The sequence below is a fragment of the Octopus sinensis genome, unplaced genomic scaffold (assembly GCF_006345805.1).
Source record: "Octopus sinensis unplaced genomic scaffold, ASM634580v1 Contig13674, whole genome shotgun sequence".
In the NCBI taxonomy this organism is placed as follows: Eukaryota; Metazoa; Mollusca; class Cephalopoda; order Octopoda; family Octopodidae; genus Octopus; species Octopus sinensis.
The window spans coordinates 256,866-282,146 of NW_021833026.1; the positions used below are offsets into that span (position 1 = coordinate 256,866).

Here is a 25,281-nt window from a genome sequence, read left to right on the forward strand (position 1 = left end):
AAAAAGGCGTAACCTCTGGTTTTTGTATTTTATGAAACTATCCCTCCGTTTTCAAAAATTAACTGTTGTGATAATTTTCTGTATTTTTTTAGATTTTTCAAATCGGTCGATAAAAAATACATTTGATTTCGGCAAGTTCATTTTTGATAGTTTTGCTTTTGATAGGTCAACTCTTAAATGTGCATTGTTTTCCTGTACTTCTGGCATATGGCCGTAAACCACCGATGACTCCATACTATGTCAGCGGTTGATCTTTCCAGTCTGAATCCGCTTTGACTTTGGACAATTATTGATCAATTGATTTTGATATACGATTCAATGTTATAATCGACAGGATTTTTCGCAACGTGGTCAAAAGCACGATTGGCCTGAGGTTTTCAATTGGACCTGCAAGTTTGCTAGATTTTTAAAGAGGAAGTAGAACTCCCATCGCGAGTTCAATTAGACAATGAGTACTGAATATCTCACTGATTATAAACGTTATCCTTTTTACAAGCTTGGTCAGTGCGTATTTCAAAAAATCTGCAAATATTATGTCGCGAGCGCAGCGAGCACGCGAGCGCGACGCGCACATTTATTATATTTAAAATGGACTTAGTTTTTTTCAAAAAGAAAAAAAGCCATCGAAGCGCTGATTTTTACGGGCGCTGGAGTCCGAAAGATTTGGAAAGGTAACAAAATATTTATGTCACACTAAATATGTAAAAACTTGTTTTATAAAGTTTTCTTTAAATTTTATAAATTAAAAAAATACACTGCCAAATAAATTTAATGGAAATTCTGATAATTTGATAAATATTTTAAATGATAGAAATTCGGAAAATCGTTAAAATAGCTTGACATGTATGAGTATATGGCTGACGTCTTATAAATCCAATAGTTTATCTAATCACCGAATAGTTAGACAAAAAATAATTAGACATGTTTTTATTTTTTTAAATACAAAAAAAATTTTTAGCCAACAAAAAAATCATATAATCTTTTTAAGTCTTTTGAGTGTATCTTTTTATGCATTCCTTCCCTGGTGCATATCATGACAAAATTATTAGATAACTTTTCAATTATTAGCCCGTTGGCTGAAGACTAAGCTATGATAATGGATTTGGACAGTCGTGAGTTCGATTCCGAAGGAGGACAGTTTTCATCCTGGGGCTAATTCTCGTTATTGTTCCCCTGCCCGTGAGGCAACGAGTACTTCTGGCACGACACAGTTGGAAATGGGGATCTCTTACCTTTCGGGCTTAGCGTGGCGTTATGGGGTCCACCATGTCAGTTGGAGAATTTCACTCGGATATGGCAACGCTCAGGAGGCACTTAATGCCTACCGAAAAAGGACCTTTAGCTCTCAGACCCTGGGACATCGTCGTCTCAGGCCGATCATGCGGGCAGGATCGAACCTTTCAGAAGGATCTCCCTCGTTTGGATCGGCGATCACGGGAATAACTATAATTAACTGGCTTTGCCCGTGTTTGGTCTTAAAAAAAAAAAAAAAATGATTTTTACAGGTGAAGAATATGGGCTCTCAAATTTTTCTAATCTGAGAGATGGATTTGTCCCATAATCTTTTTGAATTCTTGCCTTTGAAATAACAAAAAATAACGTATACAGTATCTCCTGCTTTCAAATCGTACTTAGAACGATGAACACCCATTCTTTTGTTCATTCGTTTGAAATAACGCGAGTCCAAATTAACCGGAACAAAATTAAAATCGAATGATTTTCTGGCTCTTCATTAGTAGTTACAACATCTAAAAATATTTTCTATCTTGAATCAAACTATCGTCTTCGTTGTCATCAACTTGAGCATCATGGACAACCGGATTAAAACCAAATATTCCATGATATCGCACATCTATATTATAGTTTTTATTTATAGCACCTGTCGAAGATGCGTTTTAAAATCATTGTGCCGACTTCTGGCTCATCATTAGTAGTTATAAAATCTAAAAAAAATTTTTTTGAATTAAACTATCGTCTCTGTTGTCATCAACTTGTGCATCATAGACAATTGGATTAAACCAGGTATTCCACGATATCGCATAAATGGTGTTTCATCTATATTATAGTTTTTATTTATAGCACCTGTCGAAGAATGTTTTGTCAGATTATACACATAAACCGCTTTCCTGATATGCTTAATCCAAGTTTTGTTCTGGTCTTCAAACACATCATTTTTGACAAAGATCTCGAAATTGTCTGATTAAACCGTTCTAAAAATCTCGAAATCGTCTGACTAAACCTATAATCCCCTGACTTTTAGGGTGATTAGGTCGTCCATGGATTTGTTTAACGTTATATTCCGCAAAAAGATTCGAAATGTGGGAATTTTTAAATTCCTTTCCATTGTCGGACTGAAAAAAATTCACAAGGTCCGTAGTCCATAAAAATTTCTTCAAGATTTTTCGCTACTTCTACACCTGATTTGTTTTTTAAATTGCGTGTAATAGCATATTTGCTATATACATCAATGACTGTTAATAGCCACGTATATGAGTCACTAGCTCGGCAGCTCGCTTCGCTCACCGCGACCTAGCTCCTGCGGAGGGCCTGTTTCATCAAACAACTATAAGTTTATGTAGATGTATAAAACTACCTGGTTTAATGTAACCCTATTCTATCGCCTGTTGATAAACGATGTTTGTCGTCCGTCCTTCCTTGGCATATATGAATAAATTTTCTCTTCTGCCTACCTCGAGCATCCCACATACAGCTGTCCATGTGAAAAGCACTCACTCTCTAAAAATAACCCAACTACCTTTAATGACTGTCCCTGGGCCTTGTTTATTGTCATTGCAAACTTTTTTTTTCATTTTTTGTGGTCTATTTTTTTTATATTTAATTTTTTCATTTTCCTTTGTAATTTCCTTTTTTTTCTTTTTTTATTTTTTTGTTTTTTACTGGCGGGAATGGGGCAGGGGGAGATGCGGCAGGCAGAAAGCGACACACAAAAAAGATTTAATTAATTACCTTATTAAGCTGACCGTTTTTTCTTCAGCTTCGTTTTTCCTCCTTCGGTTATCTATTTAAAAAATTATTTTTGAATAATAAAAAAGTTTAGGAAAAGAGGCATACCGAAAATAAATTCTATCTTTACGAAAAACTCAAGTAAATAGTTAATATTTTTACGCAAATTCTTCTGATTGCGCTGTCAATTGGTGGTAAATTGTGTTAATGGTTGTGCTAATGTGGTTTCAACTATCAAAGTGTTTTTCAAAATCTGTTAATTGCACACTCTATCAAGGTCGTGCGTCAATTGGTGGTAAATTGTGTTAATGATTGTGCTAATGTGGTTTCAACTATCAAAGTGGTTTTTCAAAATCTGTTAATTGCACACTCTATTCAAAGTCGTGCAATCTGTGATTGCACATTTGTCAAAGTCAAATATGATAATAGCTTTAATTTGATTCATGGTCGATAATGATATATGCATTTAATTTTAAAGAGAAAAACATAGGATGAATTGAATTTCTTTATTGCGAATAATTGGGAGTTCATCATTGTTAATATTCTCGCTGTCGTTTTCATCAAGGATATTCTTAATACGTGAGATTTTTGCCTTGAAGGTTTTAATGGACCTCATCATGAATGTCGAGGACATTCGCGTTGTTCATTTAACCAAAATGCAGAAAATTTTTTTTTAATTTTTTTGGGGGGAAGGTTTTAAGGACTTCATCATGTAAGTCGAGGACATTGTAGTTGTTCATTTTAACCAAAATGCAGAAAATTTTTTTTAATTTTTTTTGGGGGGAAGGTTTTAAGGACTTCATCATGTAAGTCGAGGACATTGTAGTTGTTCATTTTAACCAAAATGAAGAAAATTTTTTTTTAATTTTTTTGGGGGGGAAGGTTTTAAGGACTTCATCATGTAAGTCGAGGACATTGTAGTTGTTCATTTTAAACCCAAAATGCAGAATTTTTTTTTTTTTTTTTTTGGGGAAGGTTTTAAGGACTTCATCATGTAAGTCGAGGACATTGTAGTTGTTCATTTTAACCAAAATGAAGAAAATTTTTTTTTAATTTTTTTGGGGGGGAGGTTTTAAGGACTTCATCATGTAAGTCGAGGACATTGTAGTTGTTCATTTTAACCAAAATGCAGAAAATTTTTTTTTAATTTTTTTTTGGGGGGGAAGGTTTTAAGGACTTCATCATGTAAGTCGAGGACATTGTAGTTGTTCATTTTAACCAAAATGCAGAAAATTTTTTTTTAATTTTTTTTGGGGAGGAAGGTTTTAAGGACTTCATCATGTAAGTCGAGGACATTGTAGTTGTTCATTTTAACCAAAATGCAGAAAATTTTTTTTTAATTTTTTTTGGGGGGAAGGTTTTAAGGACTTCATCATGTAAGTCGAGGACATTGTAGTTGTTCATTTTAACCAAAATGCAGAAAATTTTTTTTTAATTTTTTTGGGGGGGAAGGTTTTAAGGACTTCATCATGTAAGTCGAGGACATTGTAGTTGTTCATTTTAACCAAAATGCAAAATGCAGAAAATTTTTTTTTAATTTTTTTTGGGGGGGAAGGTTTTAAGGACTTCATCATGTAAGTCGAGGACATTGTAGTTGTTCATTTTAACCAAAATGCAGAAAATTTTTTTTTTATTTTTTTGGGGGGAAGGTTTTAAGGACCTCATCATGTAAGTCGAGGACATCGTATTGCCAATTTGAAGTTGGTGTGCACACACAGACAGACAGACAGACAGACACACAGACAGACACACAGACAGACAGACAGACAGACAGACACACACCATACCATTTTATTATTAAGATTATTATTCTTAAATCTATTAAATAACTTCATTAAATGATGCCTTTTAAGATCTATTAAGTCCATTTGAAATCTTCTGTGGGGTCTGTCTGCAATAACATGAAATTCAGAATCCGATTGTTTAAGGGGTGTGGAAAAGCGGCAAACGTCACAGTTCGAAACAACTTCACGAATGATATCTCTTTTGATTATGAAAAATCGTTCTTGCATAGGTTCTCCAATGCGTTATGCCCACAATGATTGATTTTATGTAACTGTTCGGCAAGCATTCTCATTTGTTTAGTATCGTCCAACGAAATCACTAATTTGTTAATGTTTCCATGATTTGCTTACAAAATTCTGAAATCCTTCTCAGATATAGTCTGCTAACTACGATCTTCTGATTTCTGATTGCCAGGCCTCCTCCAAACGAATGGGAGTCAACCAATAGTCTCTTCTGCGATTGCTTGCACAAAATATAATCAACTAGCTCGGCAGCTCGCTTCGCTCACCGCGACCTAGCTCCTGCGGAGGGCCTGTTTCATCAAAACACTATAAGTTTATGTAGATGTATAAAACTACCTGGTTTAATGTAACCCTATTCTATCGCCTGTTGATAAACGATGTTTGTCGTCCGTCCTTCCTTGGCATATATGAATAAATTTTCTCTTCTGCCTACCCTCGAGCATCCCACATACAGCTGTCCATGTGAAAAGCACTCACTCTCTAAAAATAACCCAACTACCTTTATGACTGTCCGGGCCTTGTTTATTGTCATTGCAAAACTCATCCTCAAAGGAAATTGCAGCCTTTTAAATCTAAATGGTAATTCATCAGAAATTATCGGAATTCGTGGAATATAAACATCCTCACCTCAATACTTACCTGTTAATATCGTCGCCTCTATTACGTTAGCCATCTTTCTTCAGCTTCATTTTTCCTCCTTCGGTTATCTATTTAAAAAATTATTTTTGAATAATAAAAAATATTAGGAAAAAAGAGGCATACAGAAAATAAATTCTATCTTTACGAAAAACTTCTTTTCTTAAGGTCAATAAAAAAATTTAGGAAAAGAGGCATACCGAAAATAAATTCTATCTTCACGAAAAACTTAACTAAATAGCTAATATTTTTACGCAAATTCTTCTGATTGCGCTGTCAATTGGTAAGTTAAATGTGTTAATGATTGTGCTAATGTGGTTTCAACTATCAAAGTGTTTTTCAAAATCAGTTAATTGCACACTCTATTCAAGGTCGTGCGTCAATTGGTGGTGGTAATTGTGTTAATGATTGTGCTAATCTGGTTTCAACTATCAAAGTGGGTTTTCAAAATCTGTTAATTGCACACTCTATTCAAAGTCGTGCAATCTGTGATTGCACATTCTGTCAAAGTCAAATATGATAATAGCTTTAATTTTGATTCATGGTCGATAATGATATATGCATTTAATTTAAAGAGAAAAACATAGGATGAATTGAATTTCTTTATCGCGAATAATTGGGAGTTCATCATTGTTAATATTCTCGCTGTCGTTTTCATCAAGGATATTCTTAATACGTGAGATTTTTGCCTTGCAGGTTTTAATGGACCTCATCATGAATGTCGAGGACATTCGCGTTGTTCATTTTAATCAAAATGCAGAAAATAATTTTTGATTTTTTGGGGGGGAAGGTTTTAAGGACTTCATCATGTAAGTCGAGGACATTGTAGTTGTTCATTTTAACCAAAATGCAGAAAATTTTTTTTTAATTTTTTTTGGGGGGAAGGTTTTAAGGACTTCATCATGTAAGTTGAGGACATTGTAGTTGTTCATTTTAACAAAATGCAAACAGAAAATTTTTTTTTAATTTTTTTGGGGGGGAAGGTTTTAAGGACTTCATCATGTAAGTCGAGGACATTGTAGTTGTTCATTTTAACCAAAATGCAGAAATTTTTTTTTAATTTTTTTGGGGGGGAAGGTTTTAAGGACTTCATCATGTAAGTCGAGGACATTGTAGTTGTTCATTTTAACCAAAATGCAGAAATTTTTTTTTAATTTTTTTTGGGGGGGAAGGTTTTAAGGACTTCATCATGTAAGTCGAGGACATTGTAGTTGTTCATTTTAACCAAAATGCAGAAAATTTTTTTTTAATTTTTTTGGGGGGAAGGTTTTAAGGACCTCATCATGTAAGTCGAGGACATTGTAGTTGTTCATTTTAACCAAAATGCAGAAAATTTTTTTTAATTATTTTTGGGGGGAAGGTTTTAAGGACTTCATCATGTAAGTCGAGGACATTGTAGTTGTTCATTTTAACCCAAATGGCAGAAAATTTTTTTTAATTTTTTTGGGGGGGAAGGTTTTAAGGACTTCATCATGTAAGTCGAGGACATTGTAGTTGTTCATTTTAACCAAATGCAGAGAAATTTTTTTGTAATTTTTTTGGGGGGGAAGGTTTTAAGGACTCATCATGTAAGTCGAGGACATTGTAGTTGTTCATTTTAACCAAAATGCAGAAATTTTTTTTTAATTATTTTTGGGGGGAAGGTTTTAAGGACTTCATCATGTAAGTCGAGGACATTGTAGTTGTTCATTTTAACCAAAATGCAGAAATTTTTTTTTAATTTTTTTGGGGGGGAAGGTTTTAAGGACTTCATCATGTAAGTCGAGGACATTGAGTTGTTGTCATTTTAACCAAAATGCCAGAAAATTTTTTTTAATTTTTTTGGGGGGGAAGGTTTTAAGGACCTCATCATGTAAGTCGAGGACATCGTATTGCCAATTTGAAGTTGGTGTGCACACACACAGACAGACAGACAGACAGACAGACACACAGACAGACAGACACACAGACGACACACACCATACCATTTTATTATTAAGATTTGATTATATATTTTTAGTTCTTCTCCTTGTTTGTTTGTTCTGCAACCTACCCAGGTCGTGTCGGGCGACGTGCTGAAAAGCCGTGTTGCGCAGAAACAAATTGTAGGTATTACAAAAGTCGATCATAAGATTTCCAGAGAAATTTCGATATCCCCTTACGTGATTATCAATGCAGCGTTCACCTTTAATTCACGACTTTGAGTTCCAGTCTCCCGCAATAAAAATTAGTACGGACGAACGGAGTTGGGAGTACACTTCCGATAAACTTTGTAGAAATCATCAGCTCATCCATACAAGCCAACAATCTTCCCATGTGAGGCGCATACACATTTATGCCAGTCATACAGTACCGGTCATATGTTTTAGACATTCTGAAAAAATCCCAGTGTTTGATTTTTCTAAAGAAAATCTTATTAAAAAAATGCTTTTCATTAAGCATTATCCATTTTTTTTAGTTATTTATTTTTTCCCAATCTCATCGTCACTGTATTTCGACATCTTGATCTTTTTATAGATTTTGTCGAAACTGGCCCAGTCATATGTTTTAGACATTTACGATGCACATCCATAATCTGGAATTTTTAAAAGTTAAAACGAGTTTTTATTAATTAAAACACAAGTTAGTATTTAGTTACATCTCCTTTTTTCGATATTACATCATGTATTCTATTTGGGATCGACAAATACAAGTTTTGAATATAATCATCTCCCATCTTGTTCCATTCATCTTTTGCCATCTCCCATAGTTGCTTAACGTTCTGAGGGTTTCTATTTCTGATTTTGCTCTTTAAATAATGCCAGCAATTTTCTATTATGTTAAGATCTGGCGATTGTGCAGGCCAATTGTTTAAAATATCACTCCTTTTTCAAGCAAATAATTTTTTGTAGACCGTGAAGTATGACATGATGCACCATCTTGTTGGAAAATAAAGTTATCATCATATATCTCAGAAAGCCCTTGTTCCAAGATTCGTTGATATTCTACGGAATCTACATTTCCTTCGCACAATATCAAGGCACTTTTTCCATCGTGTCTGATACCGCCCCAAACCATGATTGAAGGTGCGAATTTCTGAGTTTTCGTTGTGTAGTTCGAATTGAATCTATTTCCAGGAGGTCTCCTTACGAATTCTCGTGCTTTCGAAATTAATTCGATGCGGCACTCGTCAGTAAAATGACCTTATTCCAATCGAATGAAATGTTTCTAGTGCAGAATATTTTTCTCTTCTTGATATTATTAGTTGAAAGTCTAGGTTTTTTGGCTGCTATTCTTACGAAAAGTTCATTTTTGCGTAAGATTCTTCGTACAGTTTCGACACTGACGGTTTCCGTAATATTTAGGTCTTTTCTGATTTCATTCGCTGTTTTTTTGGGAAAACGTCGAGACTCACGTACAAGATTCCTTTGAGCACGTGCCGAAAGAATACAATTTCTTCCAGATTTTGGTCTGTCGTAAAACCCATTTCCATCCAAATACCGTTGGTAAGTGTGATTTACGGCGCATCTGGATATTCCAAGTAAAATCGATATTTCATGTACGGTATGACCATTTTCTCATCATAAAAACAATTCTATGACGCTGTTCAACAGAAAGTCGTGGCATACTGCTTTCAAATTAATTTAAAACACGTTTCCGATACGAAAAATAGAAAAAAAGTATAAATTTTATTGAAATATAATGAATTTAAATAAATGTCTAAAACATATGACTGGGCCAATTTCGACAAAATCCTTAAACATATGAAGAAGTCGAAGATAAAGCGAAGATAAGATATGAAAATGATAAATATATAAATAATATAGATATACTTACTAAAAAACTTTTATTTTATTGGTTTCTTTAGAAAAATAAAAACTGGGATTTTTTCAGAATGTCTAAAAATATGACCGGTACTGTAGTTGATTTCTTATTGCGATTCGATCTGTTACTCTCCATACTTTAAGTACCCGATCCACAAGTGAGACGTGTATAGCGAAGCCTATTCCATAGTGACGAAAGTCGGAAGGTAATAGTATTAACCGATAATTGTCATAACATACATCTTGTTCCACAGAGAGAATTCTCGCATAATCATCCCTTCGTTTCTTGGAGCTATGCCACACTGGTTTTGTATCTTTCCAAATCCCTACATAGAATGTTCTGTTTGATGTTTAAGGCAATTTCTCTGACATTGAAAAATGTAATGGAAAAAAGCGTAGAATGGACAGATCGATAGTACGATAAAGACATCAAAAACGACACCCTCTACAAATTATGTAAATGCAAGCCGATTAGCAATGAAGTTACTACCTCATGTGTTTCTTGATTCCATGAATAAATTTGCTAGAAAAAATTTGATTAATTTCCCTTTCGGAGTAATCATTATTTATGATTTCATTGGCAGAACCTCCAAACATCGATTTGAATAGAGGATTCAAGGTTGTCGAATGTTTATAAGAACTTGTAATTTCTTCCTTTCTCTTGCTGTATATGCTCTGACTGAGAACGACCATAATAACTTAATCTTTGCAAGATTCATAGACTAGATTCTTTAAAAGAGAAATAAGTAATTTTTATTTCGTCGGTTTTTTAATTCGTAGCTTTAAATTCAATTATCAAATATTTCTGACAATAAAACCTAAACCTGATACAGTAAACCAAATCTAATTGTAGTCTTAATAATAAAATGGTATGGTGTGTGTCTGTCTGTCTGTCTGTGTGTCTGTCTGTCTGTTGTGACACCCACATTCAAATGTTACAAACCAGATCAAATTGTCAAAACCTTCCCTTTTGTAGTTATTCGATAATGAGGCACAATAAAAGGTTGATATCCTCTAAGAACCTTCCTGTCAAAAAATTTAATAAGAAAGAATATCCTCGATGATGAGGTCCCCAAAACCTTCAAGTCAATTTTCTGCGTTTTTGTTAAAATGAACAACAAGAAAGTCCTCGACTCACATGATGTGGTCCCCCAAAACCTCAAGCCAAAAAATTAAAAAAAATTATTTTCTGCGTTTTTGTTAAATGAACAACAAGAAAGTCCTCGACTCACATGATGTGGTCCCCCAAAACCTTCAAGCCAAAAAATTAAAAAAAATTATTTTCTGCGTTTTTGTTAAAATGAACAACAAGAAAGTCCTCGACTCACATGATGTGGTCCCTCAAAACCTTCAAGCCAAAAAATTAAAAAAATTATTTTCTGCGTTTTTGTTAAAATGAACAACAAGAAAGTCCTCGACTCACATGATGTGGTCCCCCAAAACCTTCAAGCCAAAAAATTAAAAAAAATTATTTTCTGCGTTTTTGTTAAAATGAACAACAAGAAAGTCCTCGACTCACATGATGTGGTCCCCCAAAACCTTCAAGCCAAAAAATTAAAAAAAATTATTTTCTGCGTTTTTGTTAAAATGAACAACAAGAAAGTCCTCGACTCACATGATGTGGTCCCCCAAAACCTTCAAGCCAAAAAATTAAAAAAAATTATTTTCTGCGTTTTTGTAAAATGAACAACAAGAAAGTCCTCGACTCACATGATGTGGTCCCCAAAAAACCTTCAAGTGAACAACAAGAAAGTCCTCGACTCACATGATGTGGTCCCCCAAAACTTCAAGCCAAAAAAATTAAAAAAAATTATTTTCTGCGTTTTTGTTAAAATAAACAACAAGAAAGTCCTCGACTCACATGATGTGGTCCCCCAAAACCTTCAAGCCAAAAAATTAAAAAAAATTATTTTCTGCGTTTTTGTTAAAATGAACAACAAGAAAGTCCTCGACTCACATGATGTGGTCCCTCAAAACCTTCAAGCCAAAAAATTAAAAAAAATTATTTTCTGCGTTTTTGTTAAAATGAACAACAAGAAAGTCCTCGACTCACATGATGTGGTCCCTCAAAACCTTCAAGCCCAAAAATTAAAAAAAATTATTTTCTGCGTTTTTGTTAAATGAACAACAAGAAAGTCCTCGACTCACATGATGTGGTCCCCCAAAACCTTCAAGCCAAAAATTAAAAAAAAATATTTTCTGCGTTTTTGTTAAAATGAACGACAAGAAAGTCCTCGACTCACATGATGAGGTCCTCCACAACCTTCAAGCCTCGTGAGGCCATTAATTAGCTTAGCTATCTTTTTTCGATGACATAAATTCTTTTTTGTTAATTTTCGTTAAAAAAATAAAATAAAAGCTCTAATTGTTATCGACCATGAATAGACTGTGCAATTATCAGATTTTGAAAACCACTAAAAAGGAAAAAGCAAAAATTATTAGAGATTTACATAATTGATTCTTTTTAACTGCCGAAACTGACAAATTCGATTATGCTACTGTTTAGATTTCTTAAAAGATAGAGGCAAATAAAATTTAAATTAGTCATGTAAATTTCAATTTGCCTATATTTAAATCTCCTTGATTTAACAGGCTTTAATTTTTTTCCTTATAATACTACAAAGATGAAGCTGATTATCATTTTCTTTACCGAAACAGACAAGTTCGATTATGCTAAAGTTTCAATTCCTTTAAACATAGAGGCAATTAGTATAATGGCTTTGATTGGATAATACACTTTACATAAATTTCACTAAATAAATTTACGTAGAAAATTTAATATAAATACTGATTCGCGTTTACAAAATCATAAGAATGTCCTATAAAGAGAGATCTGAGAATGTTAACAAACAAGAGAATATGAACCATATAACAAAAAAAGAGAAACGAGGGAAGATGTGCTTAAATGGTGAGGGAACTTAGACAACAGCTGAACAAGGTCAGGACTGCTGTTAGACTCAACTAGGGTAATAGAATTATGCATTCTAGGTTAATGGTTTGGGATGAATGTACGATGGCTCATAAAGGCGCATTCAAGCAGTTGACCGAACATATAGAGATATCAAGAATTGTAGCGACCATTTGTTTGGGGGAGCATTAGTTGTATTGGCAGGTGATTTTAGACAGACGCTGCCAATTATTCAAAGAGGACGCCTGCGGATGAATTGAATGCCTGCCTCAAATCGTCATATTTTGGACACACGTGAAAAAGGTAAGCTTAGATGTAAATGTACATGCACATTTACAAGGCGTTAATAGCATATTCCCACAAATCCTTCTAGATATTGGAAATGGGGCAATCACTTCAGAATGCACGACCAGAAAATTAGGCTACCGGAAGAATTATGTATTTTCGTAGAAACAGCAGAAGAATTATTGAATGCCGTCTATTCCGAACTATCTGAACACTACGTGAATTTCGACTGGCTGCGTGAACGAGCTATATTAGCTCCACTTAATGATGAGGTACTTAATATAAATTTAGATTTATTAATGAAAATCCCTGGCAGAGAAAGAATATATAAATCGGTCGACGTTATTATGGACCATGAAAGGGCCTGCGATAGATTTAAGAGACTACAATTTCCGCTGAAGATAAGTTTTGCTATGACAATAAACAAGGCCCAGGGACAGTCTTTAAAGGTAGTAGGCTTATTTTTAGAGAACGAGTGCTTTTCACATGGCCAGCTGTATGTGGGGTGCTCAAGGGTAGGTAGAAGAGAAATTTATTTATATTTGCCAAAGATGGACGGACTGCAAACATCGTTTATCCACAGGCCTTAGAATAAGGTTATATCAAAGCAGGTCGCAGTTATATATTACATAAATTTATAGTTATTTAAGGAAACTGCGAGCGTTAGCGAGCAGGGCCTCCGCAGGAGCTAGCTCGCAGTGAGCGAAGCGAATGCTGAGCTAGTCTTATATAAAGCAGTATTTTGTAAAAGCATTTAATTCGCCTTTCAACTTTTTTGAAAAAAATACATATTACCTACTGATTTTAATTAATATTAGAAAAATAATATCCGACCATAGCATGCTTATAACGCGTTTTAATTGTGAATGTATTTTTAACATCTTCACTTTTTCTATAACTGGAAAATGCAACATTTTTTCACAAAATTAACTAAATTGCCTCATAAAATGCCTTTTCATATTGGGCACATGCCTGAAATTTTTTTAATATATATGAACTGATTTTTCCACAAATTTTACAAATAGTTAATTTAAGAATGATTGGGTAAATCAAGACTCATTAAAAATGCATCCTCTCCAATTTCTGAGTAGTACTTAGGGACTGTGCTGCTGACCACGAACCCGTGTTTCTTATAGAGACAGACTGCCGGCAGATTGTTCGTTTGGACATGACTAATGGCATTACACGGCACAGAAAACAGATTTATTCGACCGAATGAAGGGGAAACTGCGTTGATCAGCCAAATAAGCAAAAGGGAAGCTTAAATGACAGAATAGACTACCAATTCCTCGTCGTCGGAAAGGAGACACACAAAAAAGCGACTCAATGTAAATCTCGGTAGTTATAACCTTTGCAGAAATGGCTCCGACAAGGGTCTTCCCAAGAAAGGCTTAATGGGGTAGAGAAAGATACCTTGACGACAATAATCCCCGGAATAAGATATTTTTTGGAGACAAGTAAAAGGAAAATCAGGAGGGAGTGAAATTTGGTTCATCATCCGAACACAAGAAACGTCCTTTTCAGTTATTGGAAAAAGTCTGGTCAAATTATTTAATTTTTGCAATTCCATTCTATATCCACATGAATCTCCCGCCTATGTACCATTCTATTATTTTTATTAAAAACTAATTATTAAAATATAATTTAAGTAAAATAAAAACTAAAAAGTGCCCGAGAAAATACGAGCTCTATATGCGAGTACTATTCTATTGTTTGTAAATAAAGAAACGTTTTGTTGTATTAATAAATATATTGTTCTAAAAACGATCGAAAATAAATAAGTTTTTTTTAGTATTTAACACAACTGCTGCTGTAGAAATAAGAAAACATTTAATTATATATTGTTCTTTCTTTTTTATTGCGATCGATATACAAGATTAGAGAATAGATTTCATTTCATGTCGCCAATATGACCAATCAATCGACTTTAAAGGCAACAAACTATTATTTGCTATGTTTGAGGGTGTCTACGAACAGTCACAGGCAATGTTACAATCGGCACTACTTGATTAAATTTTAATACAAAATCGGTTTAATGAGCGCATTTCAATTGCTAATTTTAATCGCATTGCCGCTTTTATAAATTATAAATCTGAAACTGCGCCTTGAATTCCGTCGATTTTAGTGATGGATGTGATTTCCAAATGTCTCAAAAAACTGTCTCCAAATCGCCGTTCAAATCCCGAAGCAGAATTGATAAAAGCAATATTAGCCAGGAACTATGAAAAATCAAAAAACACAGTTTTTACTATTTCGAATGGTTTTTTCCTTGTTTTTAAGATCTGCCAGATTTATCCGATTCCAATGTACTGTCGACTAACCAAGAAAAAATTCTGAGGTTGTTGCTCGGATGTACTTTATACGATCGTGAAGTTTTAAAGATAGTCATATTCTGTTGTGGTCAAATTTAATCTCGTAGCACACCCTCAGCCAATAGTCCAGTTGGGAATTCGAATGTCTGAAATTGAAAAACGAAATTTAGTCAATAAAATATTAAAATGCAAATACGCTAATCCTGTCTGTCTAGAAAAACTACGAATTGAAATAACAGTCGGTGGAAGGGCAGGTAAAGTCATCAAATCACGTAGAGAAGGGAGAGTTAGAGTTTTGATTTTGAATTCCAATGTTTTTAAGAAGTTGGACTGTCGTGATTTTGAGACATACGAATTGGGCATAAAGTGGAATAAACTTTATATAGTCGACAACAAAACTGTATTTTTACATTCTAATATCCACAGATTTGTGAAAACGCGGAGTATTTGACCTTGAATAAAACTCAGGCCATAAAAAACGCCTTTTCTAAGTATAAAAAACAACATCGAGTCGATAAAAAATCATTCTTGTTGTCTCATTTGCCTCTTCCACGTTTGCCTTCGCTGACAGAAGGATTTAATGACGATTCACTAAATTGGTCAGAAGAGAACAATACTGTTAATGAACAAGATTTATCAATGGTTGGTTCAATTGGCCTGATTGAATGGCAGATCAAGGAAATTGCCGAGTGTAGAAAGCTAAAGAGTGAACTTGTCGATTTTTTTGAACATTCAAAAATGTCAATCAGCAGTGGTTACGAATCATTTTCAAAACAGACTGAAATTTAATATCTACAAATTTTTAATTAAAACTAATTTTTTATAATGTTTAAATTTGGATTTTTTATATTAATGAATGACACTATTTGACTGTTAATCAATTTTGATTGTACAATATCGCACATGGTGGTGTAGTGGTTGGTCTAATAAAATAGCAGAATATCCTCAAAATTGGAACTCATTCTGGCAAATTTCACTGTGATGATGTTTTGTCTTGTGTAATGCTTTTGAAACTAAAGAAATTCGAAAATGCACAGATAATAAGGTTTCTCTCCTTAGTACATATATAGGTCACGTGACAATTCAGTACTACAAACATGTGATATTGTCTTGGACGTGGGTGGTGTGTTTGACCACAGTAAAAAGAAGTATGATCACCACCAAAGAACATTTTCTGAGACAATGAGGAGTATTTCTGGAGGGAAGTACAACTACGACGTCAAACTCTCCAGTTCTGGTCTCATCTACTTTTTCTACGGACATGAAATGATTCGAGGACATCTCCCGTCAGTATCCGACGACCAATTGGAGTTGATCTACCGTCTGTTTTACCGAGATTTTATAATGCCTGTGGACGGGATAGACAACGGGGTCCTCCCTTGTGATTGTGGGACTCAAAAGTACTCGATTCACACAGACCTGTCCTCACGGGTGGCTCACTGTAACAGTCCCTGGTATTTTCCAGCAAATGATGCACAACAAGTTATTCCTTGACTGATGTTGTCAGATGGACTTGTTTTTTAAGGCTATGGAGGTTGTTCGAGGGGACTTGGATTCGACACTCCAATACTACTCCGACAGCATTTTGCGGGAGTACGATATTGTTTCTGCTGCTTTTTGTGGCCGATATTCTGTGGATGAGAGTGGGAGACTGCTCTATATTGAGGAGGGTTGTCCATTTGAAAATGTGCTGTCCGAGGTGGATTTATTGAAGGAGATTGTATTTGTGTTATGTCGCAGTTCACATGACAATTCTTACAGAGCTCAGGCTGTTTCGGACGGGTCTCGTTTTAATTTGAGGTTTGGTTAGTTTTGGAATTTCAGGTGTCGGTTCATGTCTGAGTTGCGAGGATTAACGGATGAGGAATTGGTGGCTAAGAGTGGCATTGAAGGACTCCGTTTTGTGCATTCGTCGGGGTTTATGGCATGTGGGAGTACATTCGATGCTGTGCTGCAACTAGCCAGGCTTACTCTTAAGACCTATAAGGCATAATTAAGCTGTCTCTTGATTTGTTGTCTGTTCAACCGATTTCAATGGGCTGATTTTTATTCTCGAGCTTGTTTTTCTTTTCGAACTTTTATTATTCTTATTGTAGAGAAAAAATTAAACATGAATTTATTAAATTAATTGGAAGATAACCTTAATAGTAATTCAGATTCTCTCACAATTGTGGGCGAGAATAAAAAACTTTGAAAAAAATCATTTTGTGAATTCTAAGCAAGCATAAAAGATGCTTAAAAATTAAAATCATTTTTTTATCAAAATAAAAATTTAGATATACATTCACGTCATAGGCCGTATTCCAGAATCAAAAAAATAACCATTAATATTTTTTAGTTAACATGGTCTCCAAAGCTCTTGAGCTTCTCGTAAATATCAAATTCAAACCTTCAGACATGCGACGGGTTAATTTACCTATTCGTTACGGGGGCATCGGCATTCGTTCTTGTGTTGATTTATCCCTCCCATGTTACCTTTCCTCGTTGTCTGCCTCTGCTAGTTCCTTCAACTCTGTTCTCTTCCCCTCCCCTGAACAGCCCGAGTTGTTGGAATATACGGCGGGTGTCAACATGTGGATTTCTCGTGGGCTTAAAATCCCGGACGTCCCTTCAGTTCAAAAGAACTGGGATGATATACATTGTTCCCATGTACTCGAAGATATCCGCCTACGTGCTGACCAATTTCAGTTGGCAAGCATTAATTGTGCCTGTCAACCCCACTCGGCCGATTGGCTTGACGCTTTGCCGATTTCCTCTGCTGGAATGTTCCTGGACGACGAAAACTGGAGATAGACTTAGCACCCTTCCGCTATAGGTTCGAGATCTTTTACAGATTTGTTGAGGCCAGATATGATCACCTGGCACCAGAAGCATAACCATTAGAGGACTCGACATATTATTTGTATATAGTGTTAAACCAGGGTTTTTGTATTCCCGTGCATGAACCCGTGCAAGAAAGGTCTTTAAAAAGTTTAATCTGTTCGATAGTTTATTTGTAAGAATGTAATATGCTTAGAGAATGAGAATTGGGTGTCCAAGGTCATATCAATTATTTCCTGAGCTTTATCTGCAGAAATCTTTTTCTATTCAAAACAACATTTATTTCGGAGTTGGATATTTTTCTATTAGTCGTGAATAGAATGGTCATGCATTTTTCGGAGCTTAGGTTCAGCTGGTTTGTGTATGTTTTTAATATTTTTCTCAAGTTTTTGGATTTCTGTGAGTAGATTTTAGTCCCGTGATCCTATGATGATGTCATTAGCATAGGAGAGTAAGATATAGTTCTGAAGAGTATGGATTGGAATGTCGCTTATATAAAGGTTGAAAAGAATTGGAGACAGTGGTGATCCTTGAGACTGTTTGGTAACAGATTAGAAACATAGTTTATTCGGCCACGATTCACAAAGTCTCGACGTCCACTCAAAAAGTTTGCTAGCTATAGTTAAAGGTTTGGTTGAATATTTGAGGTAAAAATTTTGCGGATAAAATGTTTTCTGGGACTGAATCGAACGCCTTTTGTATGTCTACTGAGCAGAGTTGTTTTTTGGATAGGCTTGGTTTTAAAGCTTAAGATTTTTACAGATAAAATTGGAGAGTTTTTTCAGATATGAGAATGTAGATAGTTCTTTCTTAAAACCATGTTGGAACTGTACGAGTAGGAGAGATAATTGGATCAGTTTTAATATTAGTTCCTCCAAAATTATATATCATTTTCAGTTCAATTTTGACAATTTCTATATCAATTTTGACAACGAAATAAGCAATATTGACATTTTTTTAATCAATTTTGACAAGTATTTTTATAGCGAACACGTACAAGGACTTTTTCTAGTCGGCTAACTCAAGATGAGAGTTAATAAAAACAATTTTATTAATCAAATTAATATCAATCGTACAATTTGCAATGTACAATTTGCAATGATTTTTTCTGCATTTCTGTAAAAATTCCGTATTTTCTCCCGAGTTTGATTTGTCATAGAATATTCTTACGCATTTTATAGATGGGAGATGGGTCTATGTGAGGCTTTAGGCTTCCAGGCCTTCAGAATTGGGTGACATTTTCCATGTGGTTAGGATTGTATTGTAGTTGATAAAATAGTTGTATATTTTTGTTAGCGTTATAATGGCCACAGGTCAAAGATGTTTCATTATAATGTGGGGATTTTGTCAGGTTAAATATTTAATATAATGTATAATATTTATTATCATCAAAAATAAGTGAAAGATATTATATCACAAAAGTAATCGTTGTGATGGGGATAGCTGATAAAAAAGAGAATGTGGCGGACCTCTTTGACTATGAAGGGCGAATGATTGGCCGTGGGACTTACGGAAACGTCTATAAGGCCAGATGCAAGTACACAACCATTGACAACCCACAGAAAGACTAAAATCGACTATGCCCTCAAACAAATCGACGGGAATTGTCTGTCCATATCGGCCTGTAGAGAAATCTCTGTAAACTGTTGTGTCGATCCCCCAGTTGCTGAGAGAAATCGACCACAGAAACGTCGTCAAGTTGCGGAAAGTGTTTCTGTCGAATATGGACAGGAAAATATACCTCCTGATGGACTATTCTGAGTACGACCTCTGGGTTGTGTCCCCTCGTCCATTCTCAGCACATCATCGGGTACCACCGCTCCAGGAAGGTCAACAAGAGAGCTCTCCCCCTTCATTTAACCATGCTCAAGTCCATGATGGCACAAATGTTGAAGGGAATCAAATATTTACACGAAAACTGGATAATGCACAGAGATTTAGTTGTATTTGCTTTGCATTTCAGAAACCTGCAAATATTTTGGTGATGGGGGAAGGACCTGAGAAGGGCACTGTCAAAATCGCTGACTTTGGTTTTGCCAGGCTCTTTGACTCTCCTATGAAGCCTTTGGCGGATGTGGACCCCGTGGTGGTGACCTATTGGTACCGAGCCCCCGAATTGTTGTTGGGAGCCCGACACTACACCAAGGCAATAGGTTGGTTGTCCTGTCCGATCAAGACATTTGGGCCATCGGCTGCATATTTGCTGAGTTGCTTACGTTTGATCCACTCTTCTTCTGCCAACAGGAGAATATCAAATCCAGCAATCCCTACCAGTTTGAACAGCTTAATAAAATATTTCTCTTGATGGGATATCCTGAGGGTATTCGGCAGTGGTCATTTTCAGAAAGAGACTGGCCTTTGGTTGTAAACATGCCTGAGTACCCCACTCTTCTCCGAGACTTCAAACGGTCTAGATTTGGGGGGTTTTCCCTTAATTCATATTTCAAGTCGTTTGAACATGTGTATTTAAGCAATCGGATGTTCAATTTGGTAGGAATGGAGTGAAGTATTAGATTGTGTCTATGCTCAAGATGGACCCCCTTCAGAGGGTGTCAGCTGAGGAGGCACTGACTGACCAGTGGTTTATGGAAGACCCTCGTCCGCTACAGAAGTATAGGGGTGTTATATTCCAGCATATTCGAGATGGTCGATGTGACATATCCAAAAAGAGACTATCTCGAAAGTGCTAGGAATACGGAGAAAGTGCAGGAAAGTGCTGCCAAGAGAGTGGCCAACCAGGTTGGACAGCTACGATATTTGTAGATACGAGCTAATCAATCTAGAAATTACTCTTTTAATAAAAAACTATGAATTTTTAATTACATTGTCAGTCAGTTATAGAGTGGCCAACCACTTTTAAGTTGGACAGCTACGATATCCCTGGTCAATAAAATGTCTTTTTGTCTCTTGCTTCTAATCGTTTGCCTAAACTGGGTTGTGCCTATTTTTTTAGGTCTCCAATGACCTTCCGGATTAGGTTTCAAATTCGTTAATAAGTTTACTCGGTGATGTATGAAAAAAAGCCAGTTTGATGGATATAATCGGCATTTATTTAGAATATAACTAACGCAGTCATCTGTTCACTTCCAGACCAAAAATAGCTGGAGAAGTCTGTTCAACTCCTTTAAAGTACGAACTCCGCAAAGCACTTCGAGCTGTCACTCTTTTCTGTGGATCGTACAAAAACATGCTCTCCAGCAACATAAATCCATCTCTTTCCAATAAAGCCATTTTCAGTTCGTGCTTGCAGGGAGGCCAATGAGGGAAGGATGCGTTGAAATGTGCAAGAGAACTGACCCCGGGAAAGCTCGTCTCATCAACGGTCCCTCAACATAAAACCTGACCAATAACCCAGAATTTCAAAAATCTTGAAAAGTTGGTCAATTTCTGACTCCCCTTTAAAAGTAATTTTCCCCGAGGCCTAAACATGGCGAACTTCCAGACAACCATTTCAGAAAATATGCAGCCAACACTCCACAAATCCACAGCAGGAGTGTAGCAGTGAGTCCCCAGAAACAATTCCGGTGCTCGATACCACAAGGAGATGACCTAAGGATCACATTTAGAAGACTACCCGATTAGTGTATGGCCGGACAGGAACATTGAATGCACGAGCCAGTCCAAAATCAGCAACTTTAATCGTGCCAAATTTATCAATGAGGAGATTCTGTGGCTTGAGATCTCGATGAGTGATCCTTCGGGAGTGACAGTACTCCAAGGCCTGCAGCATCTGCCAGGTATAACTCTATCATTACAGTGGAAGGAGTACTTGGACTACTTTAGGGGCGAGTTTGCCACTGACGAATTCAGTCATTAATGTGTGGAGGTTAAAGTTCATCAGTTCGAGGATCATAAAGATAGTCCCCTCTTCCTCGATTATGTCCAAAAATCTGATTAGTAGAGTGACCTCACTTTATTATGTTTGGGTGGTCGAGGGACTTCATTAAGGAGATCTCTCTAATGGCTGTGCTGGGAACTCCTTCGCCCACTCTACTCCACTCTCCTTACTGTACTTACACTTCTACTGACACAGACTTGATTGCCACTGATTTGGAGGTTGCTGTTTCTGTCGCCTTGAATACGACGCCGTAGGATCCTTCTCCCAGTTTTTCTACCATTCTATAACCAAAGGGGCATGGAAATTGTTCCATCAGCTATAGACAGTCAGCCACCACCAGGACTAGTTTACTATTGCCAGTCAAACCTAGAATTTAATTTACTAAATATTTATCCCTAAAAAGTATAATTAATTCAACAATTTCTGATTACTACACAAACTGGAGACTTGCCTTCTTTTGAATGTTTTGTGTCCTCTTTGTTATTTGAGTAATTTTTTCTATGCTAAGTGAAATTATAAATTGATTTTGAAAAGAGTAAGGATAATTAGTAAAATATGTTAATGTAATTCAATATGAAATTCATTATAAATCCATAAAATTGATTTCGCTTCTAATTCCGCTCGATTCCGTTACCAGTTTGACCAACTCAAAATAAGAATAAATGAAGGCCCGGCTAATCTCCAAGGAATACTTTCCACAAATGTTGAGATCCCTCATATTTGCCATCAGCAGACATCGGGCCATTCTGATCTGCTCCTGTTGCTTTCTCTCATTTTCCAATCGCTCGTTTTCTTCTCTCTCAATCCTCGACAACTCTTCGGCTGCCAGTCTAAGACTGAATCAATGAAGGAGACCTCTCTTCCTCCTCCTGTTTTCGGCGTCTTATTTCCTCCTGTTCCTTCTCGAACATGTACCGCAAGTACTCAGATTTCTCCATGCTCTCCAACATTAGCCTTTCTTTTTCTAGTCTGACATTTTCCTCAATGATTCGAATTCTTTCAAGTTCTAAAACTTTTCAAATCAAGTTCTAGAACCCATTTTTCGCCGTTCTTCTTCCTCTTGTTGCTCCCTAATCCTATTCATGCGCTCGTTATAGGCATTCCTCTCTCTCTCGAGGAGTTCCTTCGCCTTCCTCTTCTGTCTCTCACTGGCCAATTCGAGTTCACGCTGCCTTCTCTCTTCTCGCTCTTTTTCCTCTCGTTCCCTCCTATAGAGAGATATCCCACAAAGGAGTACGCAATTTCCTCTTCTTTGAGGCGAAGTTGCTCGTTCAGTTCGCTTTGAAGCACTTTTTCCATTTCATTTTCGAGTTGCTGCTTTTTTAGCATCTCCAAACGTTGTTCCTGTTTGGCAATGGATTGGTCTTGCCTCTTTTTCAAAGCCAATTCTCTTTTTTTGGCGTTGATCTCCTTGTTAATCGACTGTCTCCTGAACTCCTGTGGAATTTGCGTTTTGGAAAATACCTCTTCCTTTAAAATTTCTAGTTCTGATTTTTGGCGAAGTTTGTTGTAGAAAAGTTTAGTTTCTGGCTGAATGTAAGTCGATTCGACTTGGTACTCGTTGTCGGAAGTTTCCTCACTCTAAAGGTGCTAAAAACCATCCTGACCTCAATTCGAATGATGGACATTTCAGTTTCGTCCCTGACAAACGATTTGACTGTCAAGACACTTTCTGTTGTGGGCTGCACAATCTCGGATTTCTGTTCAGTACAAATCGATTGTTCGCGCGATTTAGATTTACTGGTCGCGGATTGGGTCTTGGCTATTTGTGGTGGTCCCGATTCCTGAGAACTGTATTTCGTACTGTTTTTGTTTTTTTCGGATAATTTATTTGTAGAAACTGACTTGCTTTCAGTCAACTCCTCCTTTTCGCTGTGCTTCTCTGAACCGGGCTTTTCCCCCTCGACCATGCTTTCTCTCCCTAAGTGAATTCGGCCTCGAATACAAAGGGGTGGTTAGATGCAGTTTAGGATAATTTTAACCTTTGGTTTTGACGACTTTTATGGCCTTCTTTACGATTTCCTTCGCCATTTTTTTACTTTTTTGAATTTTTCTTGAACCATCTTCTCTGCTTTCGACTTGTTCTTTCCGAACCGACTTGGGTTGAGCTGGTTTCTCTACAACACTTTTTACGCTCGATTTATCTTTCCCGCCTTCCTTGGCTTTTTTCTCTGTCAAGTTTAGATTGAATGTTCAATACTTGCGGGTGTGGAAAATATACTTTTAGGACTTTCTAACGAGTTAATGCTCTTTTGGTCCTTGCAAGGCTCCAAAACGTTGGTTTCTCCCTCCGAGATGACTGTGTGGGTGTCTTTAAGATGATCTATATGGGACGGGTCTTTAGAACTCTCTTTAGGTTCTTGGGGAGTTGTTGTCGATTGATGTGTAGATATAACCAGGGGACTGGGGGACTGTTCACTGCTTTCCAGTCTGATTATTTTGGTTGATTTTGAGTGTTCGGAGGGGGCAAGAGGCTCGCTTGTCTGATTTACACTTTCCTTTATAGAAGATTGGTCTTTTACGGGCTCAGTTGCGGATTCCATCAAAGTTTTTAAACTTTCGGATGACGACTTGGGTATAGATTTTGCATTTTCTAAAACTGTGCGATTACTCGATGTGTGGGAGTCCGGAATAATTTTATCACTCGTTTTCTGTGAAATTAGGACGACAGACTCAAACAGTCGAGTCAGTCTTTTTTGAAATGATTTCACAAAATTCTTCCAAATCTCGAGTCAATGTTTTTGCTTCGGACGATCCTATCATTTCAGAACTCTACAGAATAGCTGTTAATTTACTTACAATTGATTTAACTGTTTCTATCATGTCTTGAACCAATGTTTTTGCTTCTGACGACTCCATAAGTTCGGGACTCTACAGAATAGCTGTTAATTTACTTACAATTGATTTAACTGTTTCTATCATGTCTTGAACCAATGTTTTTGCTTCTGACGACTCCACAAGTTCGGGACTCTACAAAATGGCCGTTAGTTTACTTACTATTGATTTGACTGTTTTTATCATGTCTTGTATTTCACTCACAATGTCTCCTGTTTGTACCCAAACTATACAATACCGGAGCTCTCCCCAGAAATTCCCTTCGATAAAACACTTTTTATTTCCTCCAAAAGAGATTCGGAGATCGGAGACTGCCCTTTTGAAGTTTGGTCTTTTGATTTGCTTTCCTATACGACTATGTTGGCATTCCTACATTTTGGGGGGTCAAAGATTTCGAGGCTGTCTCTTCTGACTGTTCGAGGTGTTCTGATGCAAAATCATCGGTAGAAGTCTTGTTTTGAGTAGATATCACATTTGGAGCTGATTCTACAATTGTTATATAAAAACCGAATACCGTGCTGACTAGAAGTGGCTATGTCCACGAGGGATTTGCTCTTCACCACATCCGACTGACTTGATGTGAATAAAGTGGGCTTTGATGAACTTGTTCGTTGTTTTTTGGAGGATTTTGCTGAAATTAATTTGTAGTTATGAACAAGATTTAGACGACACAATTTGATCAATAATGCTGTTCCTGATCTGACTCATCGTTTTGGTGATTTCCTGCCTCAATGTGGTTAACTAAACGCATACACTCAAATCAGATTCCAGACTCTTTCCCGACTCTGATCTGCTCAAAATAGAACGACCGAGCTGCTCGATGGATTTGGTAAGATTGGTCATGATTATGTCTCCCTTTTCTTCTGGTGAATAA

The 25,281-nt window shown here is 36.2% G+C and overlaps 1 pseudogene; it reads left to right on the forward strand.

Annotated features, from left to right (window-relative positions):
- Positions 1–19,205: 19,205 nt before the first annotated feature.
- On the forward strand, positions 19,206–20,424 carry LOC115229793 (annotated as a pseudogene).
- The last annotated feature ends 4,857 nt before the right edge of the window (positions 20,425–25,281 follow it).